Source organism: Halichoerus grypus, chromosome 1, assembly GCF_964656455.1.
Source record: "Halichoerus grypus chromosome 1, mHalGry1.hap1.1, whole genome shotgun sequence".
Taxonomy (NCBI): Eukaryota; Metazoa; Chordata; class Mammalia; order Carnivora; family Phocidae; genus Halichoerus; species Halichoerus grypus.
The window spans coordinates 174,541,883-174,565,667 of record NC_135712.1 but is presented as its reverse complement, the minus strand read 5'-3'; the positions used below and the strand labels follow the sequence as shown (position 1 = coordinate 174,565,667).

The window sequence follows — 23,785 nt, the reverse complement described above, 5'->3', positions numbered from 1 at the left end:
TCCTTCTATGATTGAAGCAAAACAATTCATGTCACAAGATGCCAGGTCTTACTCCCTGTTTTAAGTTATCATTGTGTAACAAATCTTCTATTTTTATATAAATATAATCAAGGAACTCAAGCTGGATTATTGCAATAGCTTTCTAAAATACACATTTGCTTAACATGTGGTAGAAGGAGAATACATGCGTTTCACTGTTACCACTTTGAAAAGTAATACATTTCATGGCAAAATATTATTTTTTTTTTCCAGAGGGAAGTGAATTTTTGAATATCTGTAAAATTATACATATGTGGTCTCAAGTGAAAAGAAAATTTTTTGTTGGGGCAAAAGACTAAAAATTTGTTATCACCCATCTTCCAATGTGTTTTTTTTTTTCTGAGTGGAAGTAAATATGTGTCACAGATTTCCCTTCCTGACACTAATCCCTACCTCTCCCTTACCAAAAAGGAAAAGGGAGAGGAAAAAGATAATTAAGATTTCTTGGAACCATTGAATACTTCTGTCCTTTTCAAAGCTTAACTACCTAGTTAATTGTCAAAGTCTGTGTAGTAATGGCTTAAAACACTATATTCAAGAGAAACCTTTAATTATGTCTTTAAGAGGGGAAACAACCGTAAAAGTTAGAGCAAAAGTTTTGCCTTCCATTTGATATACCAATGGATATGGCAGAGAGCTCCTGGCAGAGAGGTTTAAAAGACAGATTTGTGGAGGGGTGCCTGGGTGGCTCAGTCGTTAAGCGTCTGCCTTCGGCTGAGGTCATGATCCCAGGGTCCTGGAATCGAGCCCCGCATCGGGCTCCCTGCTCAGAGGGAAGCCTGCTTCTCTCTCTCCCACTCCCTCTGCTTGTGTTCCCTCTTTTGCTGTGTCTCTCTCTGTCAAATAAATAAAATCTTTTAAAAAAAAAAAAAAAGACAGATTTGTGGAGTAAACGGACCTGCATTGAAATCTCTGGCCTTTTACCGTTTGTGTGATCTCGACATACTGTTCAATCTTTCCAAACCTCAGGTGCCCTAAAGCAAAGGTGCTAGTAGGTACGTCATAAGGTTGTTGTAAGGATCAAGTGAGACTTTAGAGTCAGTGTCTAGCCCACAGAAAGCACTCAGGAAATTATATAAAATTGTTTATAATTTAATAATATTAGAAGAATCACCTATGGTGGGCAGGGGAAAATATCTCATAAAATATATGTTTTAAACATGAGTTATGCAGGGATACTTGGATGGCTCAGTTGGTTAAGCGTCTGCCTTCAGCTCAGGTCATGATCCCAGGGTCCTGGGATTGAGCCCCGCATCGGGCTCCCTGCTCAGTGGGGAACCTGCTTCTCCCTCTGCCTGCTGCTCCGCCTGCTTGTGCTCTCTCTCTGACAAATAAATAAATAAAATCTTTTAAAAAATTAAATCAATAAATAAACGAGTATTCAGAACAATTGTGTATCTGAATGAAAAATAAACCAAACAATCGAAAATAATAACACCAACCACAAAATACAGACTGTGTTGGCATATCATATAATTATTAAATGATTGTATAAGTTCAATAAAGCATTATGTGTTAATCTTCCTTTTAATTCCTTCAGAGAAAAAATATTAGAAGTATCTTCACCATAAGGCAATCATATGCAAGTAATAGTTATTAGTCATATTCTTTTCCTGCGAGAGGCAGAAGTAGATCAAGATTTAGTGAGGTTTGAAGCTTACACAACTCGGGGCGCCCACTTCATGAATTGGCAGGTGAGGGGATCCTAAGTATTTTACAGGGAAGTTTTGGGAAGAAGACAGAAGCAGAATTTCCTGATAACAGGAAAGCAGAAGAAATAGCAGCCATGAAGGCAGATTATCCTGGAGGTCTGCAGGGGTGAAAAAAACAAACAAACCAACAAAAAAACAGTGCTTCAAAGTTCCTTGAAGTTGGTTTCACTGCTGAAGGAATTCTGTGACAGAATCCCTTGAGAGGCTCTACACCTGTCAGCTGTGCCTGATGTTGGGGTCCTGCTGAATGATGTTGTCCCACTGCACTGGGTGCAAACTGAGCTGTTGGTTTCAGTGTCTCCCAGACCAGGTGGACCTATGAGGATTCCTTGCACCTAGAGAGACTCCTGACTCCATACCTCCGCAAAACTGAGAGGAAATCAGTACATTTTAATATAAATGTCAGCTGCAATACTAAATGCAAGTGCACTAAGGTACCCTATCAAAAATATGAAGTCTTATTGGGCTTAAACCATGCAACTGTATAACAATTATGAGAAATATACCTAAACCAAAGTGGCAGAAAAAATGTTTTGTTCACGTACAAGTGTATCAGGAAATGCAAACCAGAAAGAAAGCAGGGATGCCAAATAAAATTCTAAGAGATGTAAACACATTTTTACAAATTCCTAAAGATTTTATAAAATCATATAGATGCAATCATGCGTATAGTTATATATGTATATATATAATTCACTATATATTTATATATATAATTCACTATGTATTTATATATAGTGAGATATATATATAGTTCTATATATATATATATATGCACACATATATACACAAAACTCACACACACGCTTAATCCACTAAGCAATGTAGTAGCAAAATATATAGTGCTAAAGCTTCTCTAAAAATTAAGATTACTTGATTTTAAAAATCTTTATAAGAAATATTTACTATGCCTCTCACAGAATTTGACATGTCAAGCAGATAAAATATAAAGAATATTAAGATTTGAATAATAAAATCAATATTTTTATAGATTCTTCAGCCAGACTGCCTGGGATTGATCCCTCCTCGATCTCCTGTTTGGATGCTCTTAGACAATTCAGTTAACTTCCATGTGCTTCAGTTTCCTTGTTTGTTAGATGTGGAAAAGAATAATGTAATGCTAATCAGGTTATTGTGAGGATTATATGGTTACCAATTTAAGTACTTAAAACATTTCCTACCATATATTTTGAGCTATAGAAGTTACCTTTCAGTATCGCATCATCATCATCATCATCCCCTAGAAAAATATAAATGATTCAAATTGACCCAAATAGATCACTCATTTTTGCAGTTTGATCAGATTTTTCAGATGCATATACCCATGTTGTCACAATCAGAAACAGGATATTTTGTCACTTTAAAATATTCCCTTATATCTATTTGCACTTAATCTTCACTCACCTCAGCCTTAAGCAACCATTCTCTGTTTCCTGGTCAGTATAGAATTGCTTTGACTTTTTTTCTATATATTATTTTTGGCATTTTTTTTAAGATTAATTCAAATAGTAGGGCACCTGGATGGCTCAGTCAGTTAAGCATCTGCCTTCAGCTCAGTTCATGATATCCAGGTCCTAGGATTGAGCCCTGCATAGGGTTTCCTGCTCAGCAGGGAGTTTGCTTCTCCCTATCCCTCTGCCCCTCCCCTGCTCATTCTCTCTCTCTCTCTCTCTCTCAAATAAATAAAATCTTTAAAAAAGATTAATTCAAATAGTGAATATTAGGAATTCTTGTCTTTTTATTGCTGACTAGTTTTACATTTTTGAATGTATCACAATTTTTAATTTATTATCCTACAGATGGGCATTTGTGCTGTTTCCAATATTTGCCTATTATAAAAAAATTGTCATGAATTTTTATTGCAGATCTTTGTATGGACATATGCTTTCAGTTCCTTTGGGAAAATATTTAAGAGTGGTGCTTCATATTTTAAGAACTGTCAAATTGCTTTTCAAGGTAGTTTTAACACTTTATACTTCTACCAGCCAGGTGTAAGAGTTCTAGTTGCTTCACATCCTTAAAAACCCTTGGAATTTTCAGTGTTCTTAATTTTGGCCTTTCTCATGGGTGTGCAGTGGTATTTCATTGCGGTCTTAATTTATGTTTCCTTGATGAATAATGATGTTGAATACCCATTTTTATGTGTTTAAATGTCATACAGATGTCTTTGGTGAACTGTTTGTTCATATATTTTTTAAATTATTTTAACTGGTTGTTTGTTTTGTTATTGAGCTGTAAAAATACCTTAATGATGTATTTCAAAGATCAGCCATTTTTCATTTTGGTGAAGCCCAGTATTTCTATTTTTTTGTCTCTTAGGTTTCATGTTTTTGTATGTGAATGTGTATGTGTGAGTGTGTGTCTTAACAAATCTTTGCCTATTCCAAGATCTCGTATATTTTCTTCTAGGAGTTTTAAAGTTTTACCTTTAGGTTTGTGATCGATTTCAAGCTATTTTTTGTGTATATGGTCTGAGGTAATGTTGAAAGTTAATTTATTTCAAATGAATATTCATTTGTTTAGGCATCATTTCTTGAAATATGAGCTTTTATCATTGAACTGTCTTGACACTATAGTCTAATATCAATAGACCCTATAAGTGCAGTTCTATTTTTAGACCTTGTATTATATTTTTTTGACCTAAATTGCCAATACCATACTAATTTGATCAGTTTAAATTAGTAGTAAATGGTAAAATCAAAGTATAAGTCTTCCAACTTTGTTATCATTTTAATTTTACTTTTCTTCATTTCCCTATATATCTTTACTTTCTTGGTTTCATTCCCATATAAATTTTAGCATCATTTGATAATTGTCCCAAGAAAACCTGCTAGGACTTTAATTGGAATTATTTTAAATCTAAAGACCTACTTGGAGATAACTGACCTCTTAAAAAATTGAGTTTTCTGGTCCATGAACATGGTATATTTCTTCACTTATTTAGGTTTTATTGTATTTATCTCAGTAATTCTTTCCTTGTAGTTTTTAGTGTATAGATCTTAATTTAGAAGCCTGATGCACATCCCACTGCCCTACAGTGATTAAAGATTAAGAGAATGAGAAGATATCAGCAGAAGTTTCTGAGAAGGAGCTGCTAGTGATGTAAGGGAAGGGAGACAAAAGACCAATCAAATTGCATTCGAGATAGAATGAGAAAGGGTTATCTGGAGACAATGAGTATAGTCAATTCTTTTAAGATGCTTTAATGTAAAAAGAAGCAGGGAAATGAAATGGTAGCTGGAGGAAGACATGAAGTCAAAAAGGTTCTTGATTTTTAAGATGGGCAAAATAGCAGCAAATCTCTACGCTGTAATGATACGAAGAGAAGGGAAAACTGTTGATTCTGAAGAGAGAGGGATGCATACCTGGAACCAGTCTCTTGAATATGTAAGAGGGCATGGTAACTGGAGCACAATAGAGAGCTTGGCCTGAGGAAGGAGTGTGGTTTACCCAAAGCAGAAAGAGTGAAGGCAGAGTTTATGGGTACAGATGCACACATATGACTAGCTGCAGTGGTAGGAGCTACTGAAGGTCTCTTTTGATTCTTATTTTCTTATCAGTGAAATGGGTAGCAAAGCTATCAGCTGTCTTGGAATATGGGGTAGAAGTTTTGGAGATTTAACTAAAGGAGTGTCCTTTAAATTGAATGAATTCCTCTTCAAGGAAAAAACCCACTACAAGGTGACTATTTTTCTCCTATCTCAGTAGAAAAATTCAGCATTTTTGGTGTTTTTTGTTTTGTTTTGTTTTTTTAAGATTTTATTTATTTATCCGGGAGACAGAGAGAGAGAGATCAGGAGCAGGGGGAAGGGGTTGAGGGAGAAGCAGGCTCCCCGCTGAGCAAGAAGCCTGATGCAGGACTCGATCCCAGGACCCTGGAATCATGACCTAAGCCGAAGGCAGACACTTAACCAGCTGAGCCACCCAGGCGCCCAGCATTTTGCTGTTTTTATAAATAAATAATATTTTTATTTTGAAAGAGACAGAGATACTTTTAATTTAAAAAATTAGATATTCAATTAGGACAAATATCACAACTATAAAATAATTCATCCAGTTTGCCTTCTTATGAATTGGAACTCATTTTGAGTACACCTAGTGTTAAGAAACAGTAATTCCTCTCTCAAGCCTCTTATGATGGTGGTTAGACCATATGTAGAAATGAGGTATATGACTGATGTATTTACAGAAGTATGTAATCATGGAAATCCGTAGGATATAGTCAAAAAATGTAGCCATAGAAACCTTCTGGCTCATCAGATAAAAGCAAACTGAGTCTGAAAGATTATCTTTTGGTTTACTCACATTTTATTTGTGGATTTATTTTCTCAGTATCCATTTACTTTAAGATGCTGAGAGTGTAATTTCTTTTCATTACAACATGAAAATAAGTCCAAGCAATTATTCTGCTCTCATGTTATAGCCATGTTTGTATGTGTTGGTGTCTCCGTGTGCATGCAGCTGTTTTTCCTGTTGTTAGCTTTTTTTCAGTAAGAAGTTAGTCCCTTCCAAATCAATGACAAGACCCAAACATATTAAAAAGTTTAGTTGGAGGGCAGGGTGTGAAGCACAAACAGCATTCTTTCCCTTACAGAGTTGTTTTGCAAACACATGCACATTTGTTCTTGGCCTCTGGAGATTATAAGCACGTTACCTAGGAGAGCAGCAATACTCTTTTGGACTTGACTCCACTTTCTTTACACACTTCTCCGTCTTTTAGAAGCCTCATGCATAGATTTTAAAAATATGATTTAGAAAGGATTTAGTGACAGTGCATAAGATCCTTCGATTTTATGTCCCTTTCCTCTTCACCCTAACTAGTAGTGGGAGTTACTGGCACGCTTCAGAAAGCTTACTTCCGTTTGAATACTGTCTAAATCAGTGCAGACCCTTGCCTGACTTAATCTTCCCTTGCAAATGACAATGCAGTGAAACCAGAGGAAGAAAAAAAAAATGACTCCCTTTCCTATTGGAAACCTACTAAGTAGTTCGCCTGACCCAGTTTTCAATAAGAGAGATTTTCTGATGACCCAACAGGAGTGACTGTCTCTAGTCAGAGAAAGGGGAGGGTGGATTTAATCTTTCATGCCCCTGGGATGGCAGCTGCTCGCCGCTCTCTCTGATTCTGTGAAGGATGGTGAAGATTGAGCTGTTTTTTCAATATAGGGAGAATTTTCCTTTTGACTGTTCCAAACGGGAGATTTGCACATGTGCCTCCAGAACTAATTGTCTAGGTTCCGTCAGGAATGCAGCAGGAGAGGAGCGGATTTCATGCCTAAGACCAGAGAAGAGCCACGCAATACTCAGTGGATAAAAGGCTCGCAGTCCCAGCTGGGAAAAAGAGTCCCATTATCTCCCAGCTGCATAGACATTCCATACGGCTTGGTTCTGCCTGGATGCACAGCATGCCTGGCTGAGAGCTTGAAACAGAGTTCTGCAGAAAAATTGTAAAGATCCCGAGACATTTCCCTGGTAAGATCTGTAAGTACAAAATTGTGCTGTCTGCTGCAATGAGAATTTTGCTGGGCAAGATGCAGCTTTTCTTCCTTTCGATGTCTTTGTATTAGCGTAACAGGTAAAAGCTGGGGTTGGGGGAGAAGTCACTGCTTTATTTATGCTATGTTTCTACGATGTTGATGCTTAAAATGCATTTATTCCTCGTGAGAGAAAATGTATTGAATCTTTATTCTGGGGAGCTTAGGATCAAACAAGGGAAAGAGAGACTACAGGTACATTTTTCAGTGTTTCACCAGTCTTTGCTGCAGTAAAACTAATGGGCAAGACGGGATGACAGTGCTAATTCTGGTACTTTCAGATGGCTTCACGCCCTTTCTGTGATGGCAAGTGGGAAAATGTTATTGCTAATTTTTTTTCATCAAAGGGTAGAGGGGTGGGGTTTGCAGTCGGACGGATGATTTAAAGGAATGGTTATACAAAGTTTCCTGGGGGAGGGATTTGGTGAAGGGAGCAGTGCAAGACTGGAGGTCACATGACCCCACCAAATTTTGTCTGGCATTTTGCTTCTCACCCAGCTTCCAGATATTAGCTTCTGGAGTTTCCATTTACAGTAGTTAAGCTTGTCAGTATTAAGGTACCTGTAATACTTTATGAAAAGTTTCAGAAGTTGATGACTTGGGAACAAAACTTATAAGAGCTCTGAGATTAGCCACATATAACCCATTATGTTAATGGAATACTGTCAACTTTGGGGGTTTGGGGAGAAATTGGAATTCATAGTTCTTGCTTCTCCAATTGAAAACTACTTATGTTTAAATAATCAGCATCCTGACTACGTCCTCTGAGAAATATTCACAGAATGACTAAACAGAAGTTATACTGAGAGAAAATAGGGAGAACAGTAGAATTACACAGAATCAGTTTGGAAAATGAGGTATTCATAATCTTATCTACAGTGGCAATGTTTTAAAAAAATTTTGTAAGAGAAAGAGCCATATGTTGAATATTGAGTTTCTAGTTTTGAACAATATTTATCTGATGGGTTTATCTTTCTTTTTGTTGTTAAAGGTTTCATCAATTTATGTGCATTGTATTTTATAAGATAAGATATTTAAGCACACTCTCCCATGCCCCACCCCCCTCTCACGTATGTGTAAACCTACACAGATTCAGAAAACAAACATACACGCACACAATACTGACATGATTTGTACAACAAACAGAAATACGGAGTCATTTCATCTTTGATGCTTCAGTGATTTTTTTTAAAGCAATATCATGGCTATGCAATCCAGAGATTTCAAATATATAAATTTGCAATTTTTATGAGGTTATATAAATGCATAACTTATCACATCTTAGCCAAAAAGCTTGTCATTTATAAACTGCGCTACATTACTTCCTTTGAACATTTCTAGTGAAGTGCCAGAATAGTTTGTTTAGTATTCTCCATGTAACTTTCCCTAATGAAAACAAATTCACATTGTCATTTGGAGAATTAATACATATTTGGTCTAAGCTTAGACAAAAAAAAAAAATCAATTATCTTGTGAAAAGAGTGTGAGGTACATTAAGTTGTTTGCATACTTTTGTGTTTTTGACAAATGAAAATACCCAGTAATAGAAAAGTAAGTTTGTACCTTTTTTTTTTTTTATTATTTTAGTGGAAGGAGGAGGGTTACAAAATATATTTTTTTCACTTATGTATTTAACATCATATTAATTATAATGCAATAGCATAGGCTATACTCCTTAAAAATAACTCAAGCTAAACATAAAAGTTAAAAAAAAATCTTGTCACCTGTAAAAAACAATCATAATATGTGTAGACATCCTATGCCTAAGTTCAAATAACAAAATGAGAGGGAGAGACTTTAGAAGAATTCTTTCTTATCATATGTTTTTGTTTGTTTTTGGCAAATAAGTATTTAGATAATGTGATCAGTGATAGATGATAGATAGATAGATAGATATTCTTTTAAAAGAATATGATCTTACCCTATTCTTTAAAAAAAAGTATTGAATTTATTTTAGATTTTGATTAAATAGAAAAAAAAATAGAGCTGATATGAAACTGAAGAAATTGCTAAATTTCAGGTATTTGTTTCCCCCCCACCCCAAGAAGATATTAGGTCCATAAAAATAACACTTGAGTTAAGAACAAAAATTAAGAAAATATTAGTAGTTCGAAGTCACCATTTTTAGGATGCATGTTTAATATTAAACAATCTCTTGTAAGTCTGTGTTATGATAGTTAAAGAAATCAACACAAGTATTTTATGGTTATTTTCCTTACATACACCACCTAAACGTCAATTATATTATCAGTTTTACATTATTGAGATTTATAGTATTTACATTCTGGCTTAATTCACAGAGTCTTGGTTAGACTTACTTGGAATTTGAAAAAAGTCAGTTGTTACCAATTACTTACTACTCAATTCATCATTCCTGTATTCCTAATTTTGAATTATTTCTTGGATTGTTGGATTTCACTATTAAGTAGGACCCCTCCACCAAAGAAACAGTCATAGATGCTATATTTTCTATGTTTCTACATAGAACATTTTCTTCTTTTGCCTTCTTTCGACACATTAAGCTTCTTGAATCAAACATAATATCCCTTTAAAAACTTGTAAATATTTGTAAACAGTGCTGGAGACTTCCCATACTGAATGTTGCTGTCCATTGGTTATTAGGTATGTCTGAAATTTCTATCCTTGAATATAAGTTGCTTCTTTTTGATGCATGTCCACATGATTCTTTGGGGTTTTTTTTTGTTTGTTGGTTGGTTGGGTTTTTTTTTATTTTATTTTGTTTTTGCCATAGTATGTCCTAGAGTTAGTCTTCATCAGCTTTGCTTGAATATGGTGTACTGCATTGATTTGAGATTTTTATATTTCAATTTTGTTGTTACACTCTGTATTTGATTTTTTTATTGTTATTATATTGCTTGTTCCTTTTCCTCAGGATCACCACTTATGAGTATGTTGGATCTCATTTGTCTGTCTTCCGCACCAATCATTTTATCCAAATTTATTTTTAGTTTTATGCTTTTTCATTTCATTTTGATTTTCTTTTAAAAATATACACAGAAAGATTATGTTTTAGAGATATTTAATCTACATAACAGTAATTGTCTAAGCACTTTGTTCAAACTGTGGCTGATTCTTCTTGAGATTTACATTTTCCAGCTGTGTTTCTCTTAATTTTTTTCCCTTTTATCTTCTTTTTATTCAAAAATGTATGCATGAGGAATGAATAGAGAAAGCACAGAGGATTTTTAGGGCACTGAAACAATTCTGTGTGATACTGTCATGGTAGATACATGTCACTATGTATTTGTCTAAACCCATAGAATATATAATACCAGGAGTGAACCCTGGTATGAACTATGGATTTTGGGTGATAATTATGTATCAGTGTAGGTTCATTGATTATAACAAATTGTAAAACCATGCACACTGTAGTGGGGATATTGATAATGGGTAAAGCTGTGCACATATGGGGAAAGGGAGTATAACCTAGCAGATTTGGGGGCAATCTATATCCTCCTAAAAGTAGATAAAGGAGGAAGTACTTGTCAGCTTTCCTATATGCCTCGACCCACCCACTTCATGTAGGTCCATGTTTTTGTTTTTGTTTTTGTTTAGTATTTGGCAGCAGTGGAAATATGCTTCAGAATCTATGTTTTGGGTTTGTGTTTGCATGCATTTTTATTAAAGACAGAAGGCTTTTTACTTTGATTTTGTATCCCACCAACATCACTGTGTTTTTCTTTCTCTTTGTTGTTTCTGTAGAACAAGAGAGGAATTATAATCTCTTTATTTAATGAACTTTAAGTAAAAATCTTTCAGTTTGGGAGAATTATTTTAAATAGAAATTTCATTAGAAAAGGAAATTATTCCCATTATTCATATCGACAAGAACTATTCTAGTCAAAATTTAGTATGTAGTATATATTCTAATACTTGCTGTGATGAAGGCATAACACAGAGCATACTAGGGAAGAAAAAAAAAGCAGAGTCAGAGTCATTGGGCATTCTTTTATTATTCTTTTATTTATTCTTTTATTATTATATTTTCATTTTTTTATTCTTTTATTCTTTCATTCTCCTATCAGTCTTTAGTAATGAAGTCTATGGCCTATTTAACCATCTTGCAAGGAATCTTAGGGTAGTTTAGAGTGAATTTAGGTCCCAGTAACATGAATCAAAATTAGGCATCTCAAATATTTTATGGCAGTAGGGTGGGCATAAAATTTATACATAACGAGCTTTCAATTAAATGAATACATGAATGAAATTACTCAGATATTGAGATTTTTTTTAAAGAAGCCACAGGAGAGTCATGTATCCTATGAAGTATAAAACAAATAATCTTACTGGTAAAAGAAGTTCCATTTTCTCGAGTGTGTATAAAGCAACACCAAGATTCTGGAAGCAGGCCTTTTGTAATGAAGGGCCACACATCAGCTATATACTTGCTCTTCTTTACATTTGGCACAAATAGCTTTGTGGTCGAAAGCAAGTAACTTAGCCTCTCTACACCTCCATTTCCCATCCATAATGGGAATAATAGTAGAACTGACTTCATAGTAATAACAAGAGGAATAAGTAGGTTAACATATGAAAAATACCTTCAAGAAAGCCTTGAAATTGGGCGCCTGGGTGGCTCAGTTGGTTAAGCGACTGCCTTCGGCTCAGGTCATGATCCTGGAGTCCCTGGATCGAGTCCCGCATCGGGCTCCCTGCTCGGCAGGGAGCCTGCTTCTCCCTATGACCCTCACCCCTCTCATGTGCTCTCTCTCTCTCTCATTCTCTCTGTCTCAAATAAATAAATAAAATCTTAAAAAAAAAAAAAAAAGAAAGCCTTGAAATTAATAAGCACTCTTTATATTAGTTATTTTTATATTACTGTTACTATTACATTTTGTCTACAAGCCTTGGGATTGATTGTGAAAAATAATATAAAACAATGAAAAAATGAAAATTTTAATCATCATCTAATCAATTATAATGGGTATTTAGTAGAGAATTAAATATGGAGGTGTAAATTATAGTTAGATATGAAAATGGAGCTCAGGGAATCTTGTGAGAAGATTCAGAGATGCTGGTCCTCAGATTCACATAGCCTAAAAATAGAAATGATAGTTCTGCATGCACCAAACAATCAGAGATGATCAAGAAAAATGGCTTATTTAATTTTCTGACTATAAAAATAATATACAGAAAAACAGAAGAAAAGAATAAGCCATAATCCCTTTCACCAAAGAAAACCATCACAAAATACTTGTGAATTTCTTTTCTGTTGTTAATTGTTTCATTTTTTCTATTTTTTTTAATTAAAATTTTAATGTCCTAAAAAAGTAATGTGTGAACCTGGAAACAACAATAAAATTAGAACCTATAGGAAAAATAATAAAATAAAAATTAATATCTTCCCACATATTTCTAATCCCACTTCCCAGAGATATTTTCAACAGTTTATTTTATTGTATTTATTGTTTACTGTCTTTTATTGGATTTATTAAGCATTCTCTATTCATTTTTTCCAACTTTTACTATCTTAAAAATTAGATATTCTATTACATTTTAATGAACATAAGTATTTTAACATAAAATAAAACTTTATGTTTTCCAATAAAAGCTAATGTATCTATCCTTTTCACAAACAGGACAATGGCTATTTTAATTTCCTCCAAGATATTTCTGCCAATGTCCATGTTTCTACTACTTTATTTTTACTTTGTTTTTAAACTTCTCCTAATATTTTATCAATGTTTATTTAGATTTATGACATGTTTTTCTGAGTTATTTATTAACCATTTCTTCTTACTACATACATACATCTTGTGAGTTCATTTCCTGTGTACTGAAGACCATTTGAAGATCATTATAGAAACAGTCTTAAACTCTCTTACAGTTTGTCTTTCTAAAATTTACTTACTTTACTCACATTTTAATATAATAATACAGTTGGTTACAGAACTCCATGATGACCAATAATTCTTTCTCTCGACATTTTTGCATATTTTGTTCATTGCTCTTCTGGAATATAATTTTGCTCATGAGAAGACTGCTCATAGTCTAACTATAACATCTTTGAAGATATATTTGTCTTTCATTCTGGTAGATTTTAAAAATTTCTCTTTGCAATGATGTCTTTAGGTTCATTACAATGTGTGTAGGTGTGGATTTGTTTTAAATTTATACCATTCTGGCCTCTATAAGTTCTTAACTCTGTCTAACTTCAATTTTGAAAAATTCTCAGCTACTATATATTTACTTTTATCCCTTTTCCATCTTTATATTCTCTAAGATGCTCATTAAGTATTTGAACCTTCTTCTATGCTTCTGTCTTTGTCTTATTTTATATATTTTTATATCTCCCTTTTTTGTGTTTCACTCTGGGTGATTTCCTGTCATTTGTATTTCATAAATTTATTTTTCTTTTCAGAAAATATTTTTGATTTCTGTAATTTCTATTGCTTATTTTAAAAATTATTTTAAAGTTGATTTTTGATTATTCAATTAGTTTTAGTTTATTTAGGGACAAATTATTTCATTATTTTGTCTGCTGAATCTCCCTTATGGCGGTTTATTCCTTTCGATGTTTATAATCTCCTTTTATGACAGATTCACCTTCAGCAGATGTTGATTCCCATGAGAGACCAGCATTATCACAGTTGAAGATGCTTCTCTACAGCATTGTTTCACATTTGCCTCTAGATTTGCTCTATAATTCCCCTATTTTGTACTAGCTTCTAGGTTAAGTTTTTGGCCTAAAATTACCTTAACATGCAGAGAGAATAAATTTAGGCCCTACAACCAAAATTGGCAAAAACTTGATTTTCATCCTATCTCTGGAAGACCCTTTCTTTCCAGCAGATAAGCAGAATCCTTTACATTCCCCTCTTTTGTGGAGGATCCTCTTTTCTTTGGTTTATTCGAGGTAACTTTGAGTTTCCTCTTCATTTTGGGTCTTGACAATTTATCTTTCTCATTTACAACCTTGATTATGCATATTTTAAAGGATTTCTTATATAGCGTTCTATGTGTCTGTGGTAGAAATGATACCTTTCTGCATCATATTGCATAGTATCATATACTACCATGTTGACTACAGTTTCCTCATCTGCTTTTCATCAAAAAGGAGGTCATCAAATTTTCTGGTTTGCTGGTACTTTTTTTCCCCTGGTATTCTTACAATTTCATATATTTACTTTGGTGTGTTTTCTATCAGTTTAGTGCTTTGGGGTCAAGGCATAAACTCACTCCAAAGTCTTGAACCACAATTATGGGTTAAAAATAAGATTCTTCACAGAAATCAAAGATGTCTTTCCACAATTTTTTATTCATTAGATCATCACATTAGCTTATAGAAATGGGTGAAGTCAATTGTATATGTCTTTCCATTAATTCCTCAAACGTTAGTTTAATTTACCAAAGTGCTGATTTAGTCCAAAAGCACAGTTCATTCAATGAGACAATATGCTAGGAAACACTCTAGATGTAGTTAGAAAAGCTGGCCAATTGGTTTACATATTCTCTAGGAATGGTAGCTATATTAATTCCTTATGTTTAGTGGTGTACAAATTCTTAAAATGTAGAGGAAATTATTCAAAATATTTGTCAGCACAGTAATTCCTAATAACACATTAAGCTGAGTGCTAAATAGACCATTCTTCCTTTAGATGATTTCTGTTGATTAAAAGTGAGAATTTTGGATGGATTTTTTATAAGTGTTCTTTTAAGGGTGGAAGGAGAAACTCAAATAAGACATTTTGTAAAGTTCCTAGTAATTTATCACCCTTGTATGTAAGAAGCCAATATGGACATTTTATTTTCAATGCTTTTATTTGTCCATTATTTCAAAGTTTAATTGATCTGGCTTCTCTTACATTTGTATGATAAAGGGGTTGTACATAAGGAGACTTTTGTAGTATCTTTGTAAATATCAGGAGTATAATATACTTGTTGGAATAGAGCTCTTAGCAAAAGAACATAATTTTCCTCTCTAGCACCTGTTAAAGTCCTCCAATCAGTAAAGAGCAATAAATGACAGAGAAGGTCAGAAATCAGACATGCTGCTAATTTTCTATCAGCTGATACAAGAGTAAATTAAAGAAAGTCCTTAAAGTTTTGTAGGGATGAAAAGGTTGCAATTACTCAAGTGTTGATAGAAGGTAATTTTTTTTTGAAGTATAACATGAAGATGTTTTCTGGGTATTTAATGTTAGTCAGCATATTCTTCAACATGCTTAATTGTGAATCTGTGGTGCTAACAGATAAGCTAATTCTGACATTCCTATTTATAAGTTAACACAAAAGTGTGTATTCAAGGATTGTCTTAAAATTAGCATAGTGGTTATAATATATGTATTTTTCAGAGGTGGCTACTTTATTTTAGGTTGATATTTCGTGCAAACTGTGTCTGTATGATTTGTAGACAGGAAGATGAGGACTTTATCCGCATCTTCCTGTCAAGATATAGGGCACTTTGGTGTGAAAAGCTTTCTGTTTGCTGACTTCATTCTAGTTCCATCTTTTGTCATAAGATGTTCAGAATGATTATGTAGTGACAGAAACAACTTTATTATAAAAAAAGAGAGACTGGAATTTAAGAGAAAAATCACCTTTTTGCCATGTGTAGTTCAACATAGAAAGCAAGATATAAGTTTTCATACATTTATACAACACACACATCCACAACACTTGAGACAATTCCTTTTACCATGAGTGGTTTCTTTACTTAATGAGTAAAGGTCATTTTTCACAAAGAAGCACGGAACAACAGCAACAACAACAACAACAACAACAATAAATCATGCCACTGAAGTTTCAAGATTCATGAATATATCTTTGGATGTCCTAAAATATTTTTTTTTCCATTCTCAGAGTTTTAGCCCTTGGATGTTATTTCTTTTAGGCTTTCATTTGTACATGAAATCACCTCAGTTTATCCAAAACTTCTGGTTAATTTAGATGACTAATTTAACATACTTAATTACCAATATTAATATTATAATTAATTAAAATGTACTACTAATAAAGCAATAGTAAAAGTAATTTTAAAGTTTAATTAAATAACGTCTCAGAGCACCAAAATTTGTTAATTTCATCTTTATAGATGATTGAAAAGTGTGATACATAGTGTTAGTTACCACTCCTCTTATGAACACAGTTTTAAAGGGTTTTTTTTTTTTTTCACTTTTTTTTTAAATACTTGGTATTCACAGAAGTTTGAGTCATATATTTGGACTTGTTTTATTAACTGTGGTTGTGCTCTCTCCCAGAGTCTAAGTTCTTGAAAGCTTGGACCCTGACTGATTCCTCTTTGTGTATCCAGTGCCCGTTCATAGTAGACAATGATCTTCACTAATATCTTAATTCCACAAATATTGCCTGAATACTTATTGTGTGATTGATGCCATTCCAGGCATGGGAGTGTTTAACTCTGAGTAAGATAGAGAAGAGTTCTGCTATTGTGAAGTTAAAATTTTAATATGTGTTCTTGAACTCAATTAAGCATTCATCTCTACCAGTTGAGTGGCTAACATTGTTAATTTTATATCTTACTTGAGAAATGAGCATTAGAAGTTAATAAATTATCTAATTCCAAGATAATTTTTTAAAAATAAAATACTGTGATATAGTGAGAAATACCAAAAGGACTACATTAAAAGGGATATGTATTTGCTTGGAGTAATAATTATCCCTCAGTTGTGCTAGATAGTGATATAGTCTAGGTTATGCAAAGGATTCATAATCTGCCTAAAAAAGAGTGGATTAGCAAAATGTAGCATCTCATATTATATAAATGTTCACATAATTGTCTAATCACATATCCTATTTCCTTTACCTGAATGTTACTCATTTTCATCAAGTAAATAGTACTTATGGACTTACTGAGATGATGATATCTGTTCAAAATTTGCAAACTACATCAAAATCTTAAGTAACTTTAGAAAATTATATAGCAAGTAAAGAAAATAAAAGACAAACGCCATTTATTTATTTTTAATTATTTTTTATTGAAGTGGAATTAACATACAATGTTATATTAGTTTCAGGTGTACAACATATTGATTTAGTAATTACTACATTACTCAGTGCTCATCACAATAAGTATAATCACCATCTGTCATCATACAATGTCATTACAATATTATTGACTATATTCTCTAAGCTGTCCTTTACATCTCTATGACTATGTTGTTGTAAACTGGAATTTTGTCCTTCTTAAGCCCCTTTATTTCACCCATCCCCCTACCCATCTCCCCTCCAGCAACTGCCAGATTGTTCTCTATATTCAAAAGTTTATTTTGTGGTTTGTTTCTTTGTTCATTTGTTTTTTAGATTCCACATATAAGTGAAACCGTATGGTATTTGTCTTTCTCTATCTGACTTACTTCACTTAGCATAATACCCTCTAGGTCCATCAATGTTGTCACAAATGGCAAGATTTGATTCTTTTTTATGGCTGTGTAATATTTCAGAGAGAGAGGGGTGTGTGTGTGTGTGTGTGTGTGTATGTGTGTGTATCACATCTTCATCCATTTAACTATTGATAGACACTTGGGTTCCTTCTTTATCTTGGCGATTGTAAATAATGCTGCTATAAAAATAAGGGTGTATGTATCTTTTCAAATTAGTGTTTTTGTTTTCTTTGGGTAAATATTCAGTAGTGGGACTAACTGGATCAAGAATATCATTTATTTTAATCTTTTTTTCAGATTATGAAACTTATATGCCTTTATTATGCAAAATTTGGAAAATGCAGAAAAATTACTGATTATCATGTCACTCAAGATATGGCATCCTTTTAGTCATCTTTGTGTGTGTGTGTGTGTGTGTGTGTGTAGTAAAATACATTGTGGTGAATCTATATGTTCTGTTTTATAACTTGTTAATTAACATACTGTGAGCATTTTCAAATATCATAAATATTCTCTGAAATCTGAGAGATATTCATCAGATGGGTGTGCCATAAATTTTCTCAAACCAATAATGTATCATCAGATATTTAGTTTTTTAGAATTATTTACTACTTATGAAAATATTATGATGCCTACTTATATCCTTGTACCTGAATATTTTACATATATCTCTGATTACTTTTAAAAAATAAATCCATAGTATTAAAATTTCAGTGTTAAATAGTATTCATTATTTTAAAGACGACAGTGTGTATATTACTAAATTGTCCTTTGGGAAGACAATTCCATCTGTACTTCTAGGCAGCTGAATTCCCATTGCCACGTACTTGTAAACAGTACATGTGTATATTGTGAGTACCCTCCAATTCAATTGGCAAAACAAACACATAAATAAACTCTATTCCAATGTTGCTGTAAATCAACCTTTTTCCATAAATATGGTCTGAATATTTCATGAGTGTTCAGACCATTTGTATCTGTTCCTTTTATTAAGGTTAGCCCATATCCTTTGTCCTTTTTTCCTTTGGAAAGTACATTTTTTCTTTTGCTCAAGAAGTTCATCATACATCAAGAAGATCACACTTATTTTTCATACATTTCAAACTTTTTTCTAAGTTTATAATATAATTGCATTTTAGGCATAAAACCTTGTAAAATGTGTGAAATAATATCTGAACCTCAGTTTCTATGTATGTACAGTAGCCTGGCTTCCACAAAGTCAAAGAACTACATGAAAACTGAATGAGTTAATGTTTCCAAATATGTCTTTGTAACTATAAGTGATCTACAACTACTGATATACAATTACTGTTCTCAGTCATATTAAATTAAATCAGTATTTAATATGGATTGTGTATTAAGTCATAAAGTCTAAATAAATAAATTTGAAGTTTACTAAGGAGAGGGATATGTTTTCAGCTTTATAGTTCCAGCACCTCACAGTGTCTGGCATGTGGTGGGTACTCGACAAATGTTTGCTCTAATGAGTGTAGATTCTAAATATACTAGAGAAACATTAAATTAAATATATTTGTGCTTATTCCAAATATGCTGTTACAGTGTCATCTAAATCTAATGGTGTCAAAAATAAGACATATTAAAATGATAATTAATGTTAAATTTATGTCTCTGCCCTTGACAACCACTATAATCCAGTCCATGATGAAGCAATCAGAAAATTTAAGTAGTTATTTATTATATAAATACAAATTGTATTTGACCCATCTTTGGAGTTGATGTATATTGTGGGCTTTCAGGGATTTGGCCTATTAAGACAATTCAGAAGTGCATATAGGTAATAGAAAATAGTTTTGAGGATAAAACCTGTAATTGTAAATATCTCTGGATCTGGCAGCAATTTATAAATTTACAGAGAGACAGACTATATATTTGAGGTGTGTGATAATTTCTTTTTCAGACAGCTCAAAGAATGTAAAATTCATAATTGGCTTCTCCGGATCCTCAGAAGAAATTATTATTTTTGTGTTAACTTGCATTTAACTTAGTATAACTTATTATGTTCATATATGATGCTATTTTATTTTGGAGAAAAATGAGATATTTGGCTTGCCAAACAGTATTTTAAGAATAAATTTTTGTTTGATTTAGACCTGAGTATATTCATTTGTTTGGCACATTTAATAATAAGATAAAAGCCATCAAATAAACTTGTTTTATTTCTGCTAGAATCATGACATTTATAAATCAGGTTATGCTACGGTAAAATATAAGCTTTAAATCTTTCTTTTCCTTCTTTTTTTTTTTTTTAACAAGAGCTCTTGCTCATTCTACTCGATGACTTATATTTAGGAAATGTCAATATAATCTACTTTAAGCAGAGAGAGCACAGACAACAAATACAAAATCAAATATTGTATGCATGTTACTGAGTGCTCTTTTTACACATTGTTTTTTGTTTTCCAGGCTTATTTAGATATAACTGATATATAACATGTTATTTTAAGGTATACAAAATAATAATATGATATACGAATATTTTGCAAAATGATTACCATAATAAAGTTAGTGAACATATACATCACTTCCCATAATCACATTTTTTTTCTTTTTTTATAGTGAGAACTTCTAAGATCTACTCTTTTGGCAACTTTCATATATACAATACAGTATTGTTAACTATAGTCACCATGCAGAGCATTACATCCCCAGAAATTATTTATCTTATAACTGGGACCTGGTCACTTTTGATCACTTTCCCCCATATCCCCCACTTCCACCCTCACACCCTTCCCTGGCACTGCTCATCTGGTTCTCTGTTTCTGTGAGTTTGGTTTTTAATTCCATAAGTGAGATTATACAGTATTTGTCTTTTCCTCTTTGTTTTAATTCACTTAGTATAAGGCCCTCAAAGTTCATTCATGTTGTCACCCAAATGGCAGAATTTCTTTCTTTTTTATGGCTGGAAAATATTCCAGTGTTTGTATGGGGTGTGTGTGTGTGTTTATACACATACCACATTTTCTTTACACATTAACCCATTGATGGACATAGGTTGTTTCCATGTCTTGGCTATCATAAATAATGCTACAGTGAATATTGGAAAACAGATATCTCTTTAAGACAGTGATTTAACTTCCTTCAGATATATACTCAGAAGTGGAATGGCTGGATCATGTGGAAGTCCTGTTTTTAATTTTTTGAGGAATCTTCATGTTGTTTTCCATAGTGACCGTACCAATATACAATCCCACCAACAGTGTACAAGGGAAACAACTCCTAAATTTTTGGAGTTTGAATCCACAGATTTTTTTGGTGTGCATCTCTAAGGAAACTCCCCTCCAAGAGGAAGTTCAGTGTTAAATTTCATATAAACATGTTCTTCCACTATTACAGAAAAGAGAATTTTCTTACAGCAGCAGTTAAATGCTTCCACCCAGAGGTGATACATATTACTTGAATTCCCATTTAATTGGCTGAAGCAAATCACTCAGGGGAATAAAGAACTGAAATCACTTACATACTTGAAAAGAGGAGAGTAAGAAACAATGGTGAGTAGCAGCAATACTTCCCACTTTGAATTTGCTAACAAGAAATTCTCTGCCTGGCCCTTTTGCTCACTAACTTCAGTTGTGCTAAGCAATCTCACTCAATACCTCAGGTAACTTTTTCATTTTGTTTTATTGAGATGCATTTTTACTCTTTGTACATATTGAGGAAGGAATATAGTTTGTAAGCAACTTTTTTCTTTGTCTGCTATGCACTAATCAGCCACCTCATTCATTGCATTTTCACTCACTGATTCATTCAATCAGTAACTATTTATCTGGATCATCTATCCACCATGTCCAATACTTTGTTTGGAGTATCATGGCTTAGAGAAACATGCCTTGTACTCCTGAATCATAGAGCGTTTCAAGGAGATATATTTGAATTAAGTCATCACATAAAATATCACCTGTGCTAAATTTCCAGAAGAACAGCTGCATGGTGCTCTAAGAACCTAAACTGATCAATAAATAAAGCCAGCAAAAATTTCCATGGGAGAGTGCTGACTCTGTGTTGACTAGGTGGATGTGAGGGGAAGATGTTCATGTAGAAGGAAGAGCAGATGAGTGGAGGAGGCATGGCGGGGATGAGAGATGGCAAAATGCGGGGGTTGAGGTCTAGGTGGATCAGAGGTCCAGGTGCCAGAGGAAGCTAGAGAAGCGGACTAGAAACTAACCAAGAGTTTTTTTAGCTCATGTAAAAACTGAATATTCTTCCTAAGAAAATAGAGGAACTATTGAAAACCATTGAGAATGAAGTAATATCATCAGATTTAGATATTGAAATAATCATCCTGTCTACTATGTGAGAAACTTGATCGTTCATTATTCCAATATTTGGCATCAGGTAGATATGGAAATCGGGAAGAAATGGCATAGGCAAGGGAGAGAATAGCCACCTATCTAGGGTTGTTTTCTCCTTTGACAATAAAGCAAACCTTGTTTTGAATTTCACAAATTCTGAAATTTGGTTGTTTGTTCCACATGTTAACTTTTTCTCTCACAATAGTCAATTATAACATTTGAAAAAAAAAAGGAAAAGAACAGTTTACTAATTTTTAAATTTTTCTTTTTTTCAATAGGCTCCATGTCCAGTGTGGAGCCCAGTGTGGGGCCCAAACTCACAACCCGGAGATCAAGACCTGAACTGAGATGAAGAGTCAGATGCCCAATTGACTGAGCTACCCAGGCCCTCCAAGTTTACTAATTTTTTAAGTATAAGTCCAAAGCGGGAAGTTCATAAAGTATATAAAATAACAATATGGAAAAATGAAATCATAAATAATACATCTTCTGAAAATTACTCCAGAAAATTTCCTAAACCTTTATGTTTTAAGGATAACAAGAGTTGTAATATTTTCATTCTAAGCTAAAATTGTATTAACATTTCCCGGACATGTAAGATTCTCACTGTGGTAGATAATCTTTGAGGATGGTCACCATGTATGTATATGCCATCCCTCCTTTTAAGAAGTGGTGTCTGTTTTCTTCCCTTTGACTTTGCTTTGAACTCATGACTTACTCTGACCAAAAGTGGAAGTGAAACTATGCCCATTCTTAGTCCTTGAGAGGCCAGTTTCCACTTGTTCTGTGGTGTATGAAGCCATGGTATCTGCTGGAAAGAGTGATCAATAGAATCCCTAAATGATGAGATACTATACAAAGAGGGAGGCTGCTTGGGTGAGAAACATAGGCTCCCTAGCTAAGAATCTGTGCCAAGGCTTAGAGATCTTCCAGTCCAATTGCAGTGTCGGTGACTCCAGGTAACACTACATAGATCCAAAGAACTATCTAGTGAACCCACAGAATTTTGAGAAATAGTGAATTTTTTGTTATGGAGCATTAAATAAGTGAAACAGTTACAATCACTTAGTTAATTTTTATAAGGAAAATAAAATGCTATGGAGTATCTTCAAGTTTCCTATTTTGTACATTGCAGACCCCTAATTTATACATCCTTATTAAAAATATGCCAAGAGTTGGGGCACCTGGGTGGCTCAGTTTGTTAAACGTCTGCCTTTGGCTCAGGTCATGATCTCCAGGTCCTGGGATTGAGCCCTGCTCAGCAGGGAGTCTGCTTCCCTCTCTCTTTCTCTCTCCCCCTCTGCCCCTCCTCCCTACTAGTTCTCTCTCTCTCTCTCAGATAAATAAATAAAATCTTAAAAAAATATATGCCAAGATTTCCGTGGCACAAATTTGGCTCTGAAAGCTGTATGTGGTTAATTTTGGACTTTCAAATCTTTAAAATTATAAACTACAATATCAGCCCAGGGAAATGAAAAAAATAGACAGGAAATCTCTGTTTGATTCATTTTCACCTTGATGTGTATTATATGTGCAGAGTTGGTTAGAACTTGAACCAAGACCAAAATATAAGATATGTATGCTATTTTTGGCCTTTGAGGTGGATTGGAGGGAAGAAGAGTAAAGCAGTTTCACAGATACCCATATACTTAGGTCAAGAATACGCAGAACTTTTTTTTTTCATTCTTGGAAACCTTTATAATAATTTTCTTAAGTGATTTATTTAATACACTGTGGACTTGAGTGTTATTTTTATATCAGGTTATAAATATGTTGGTTAGAAGTCTGTCTAATGAACATCATATATTTCTCCGGGCTCATAAAAC

The 23,785-nt window shown here is 33.5% G+C and overlaps 1 protein-coding gene across 2 annotated transcripts in view; it reads left to right on the top strand.

Moving 5' to 3' along the window:
* Positions 1-6,665: 6,665 nt before the first annotated feature.
* CNTN6 (contactin 6) overlaps positions 6,666-23,785 on the top strand; it is a 292,999-nt gene continuing 275,879 nt past the window's right edge. Inside the window, exon 1 of one of the 2 annotated variants that reach the window (XM_036079841.2) lies at positions 6,666-7,223. The gene's annotated coding sequence lies outside the window, so the exon portion shown is untranslated. Of the gene's footprint in view, positions 7,233-23,785 lie in introns of both variants that reach the window. The other variant, XM_036079849.2, reaches the window with a different exon arrangement.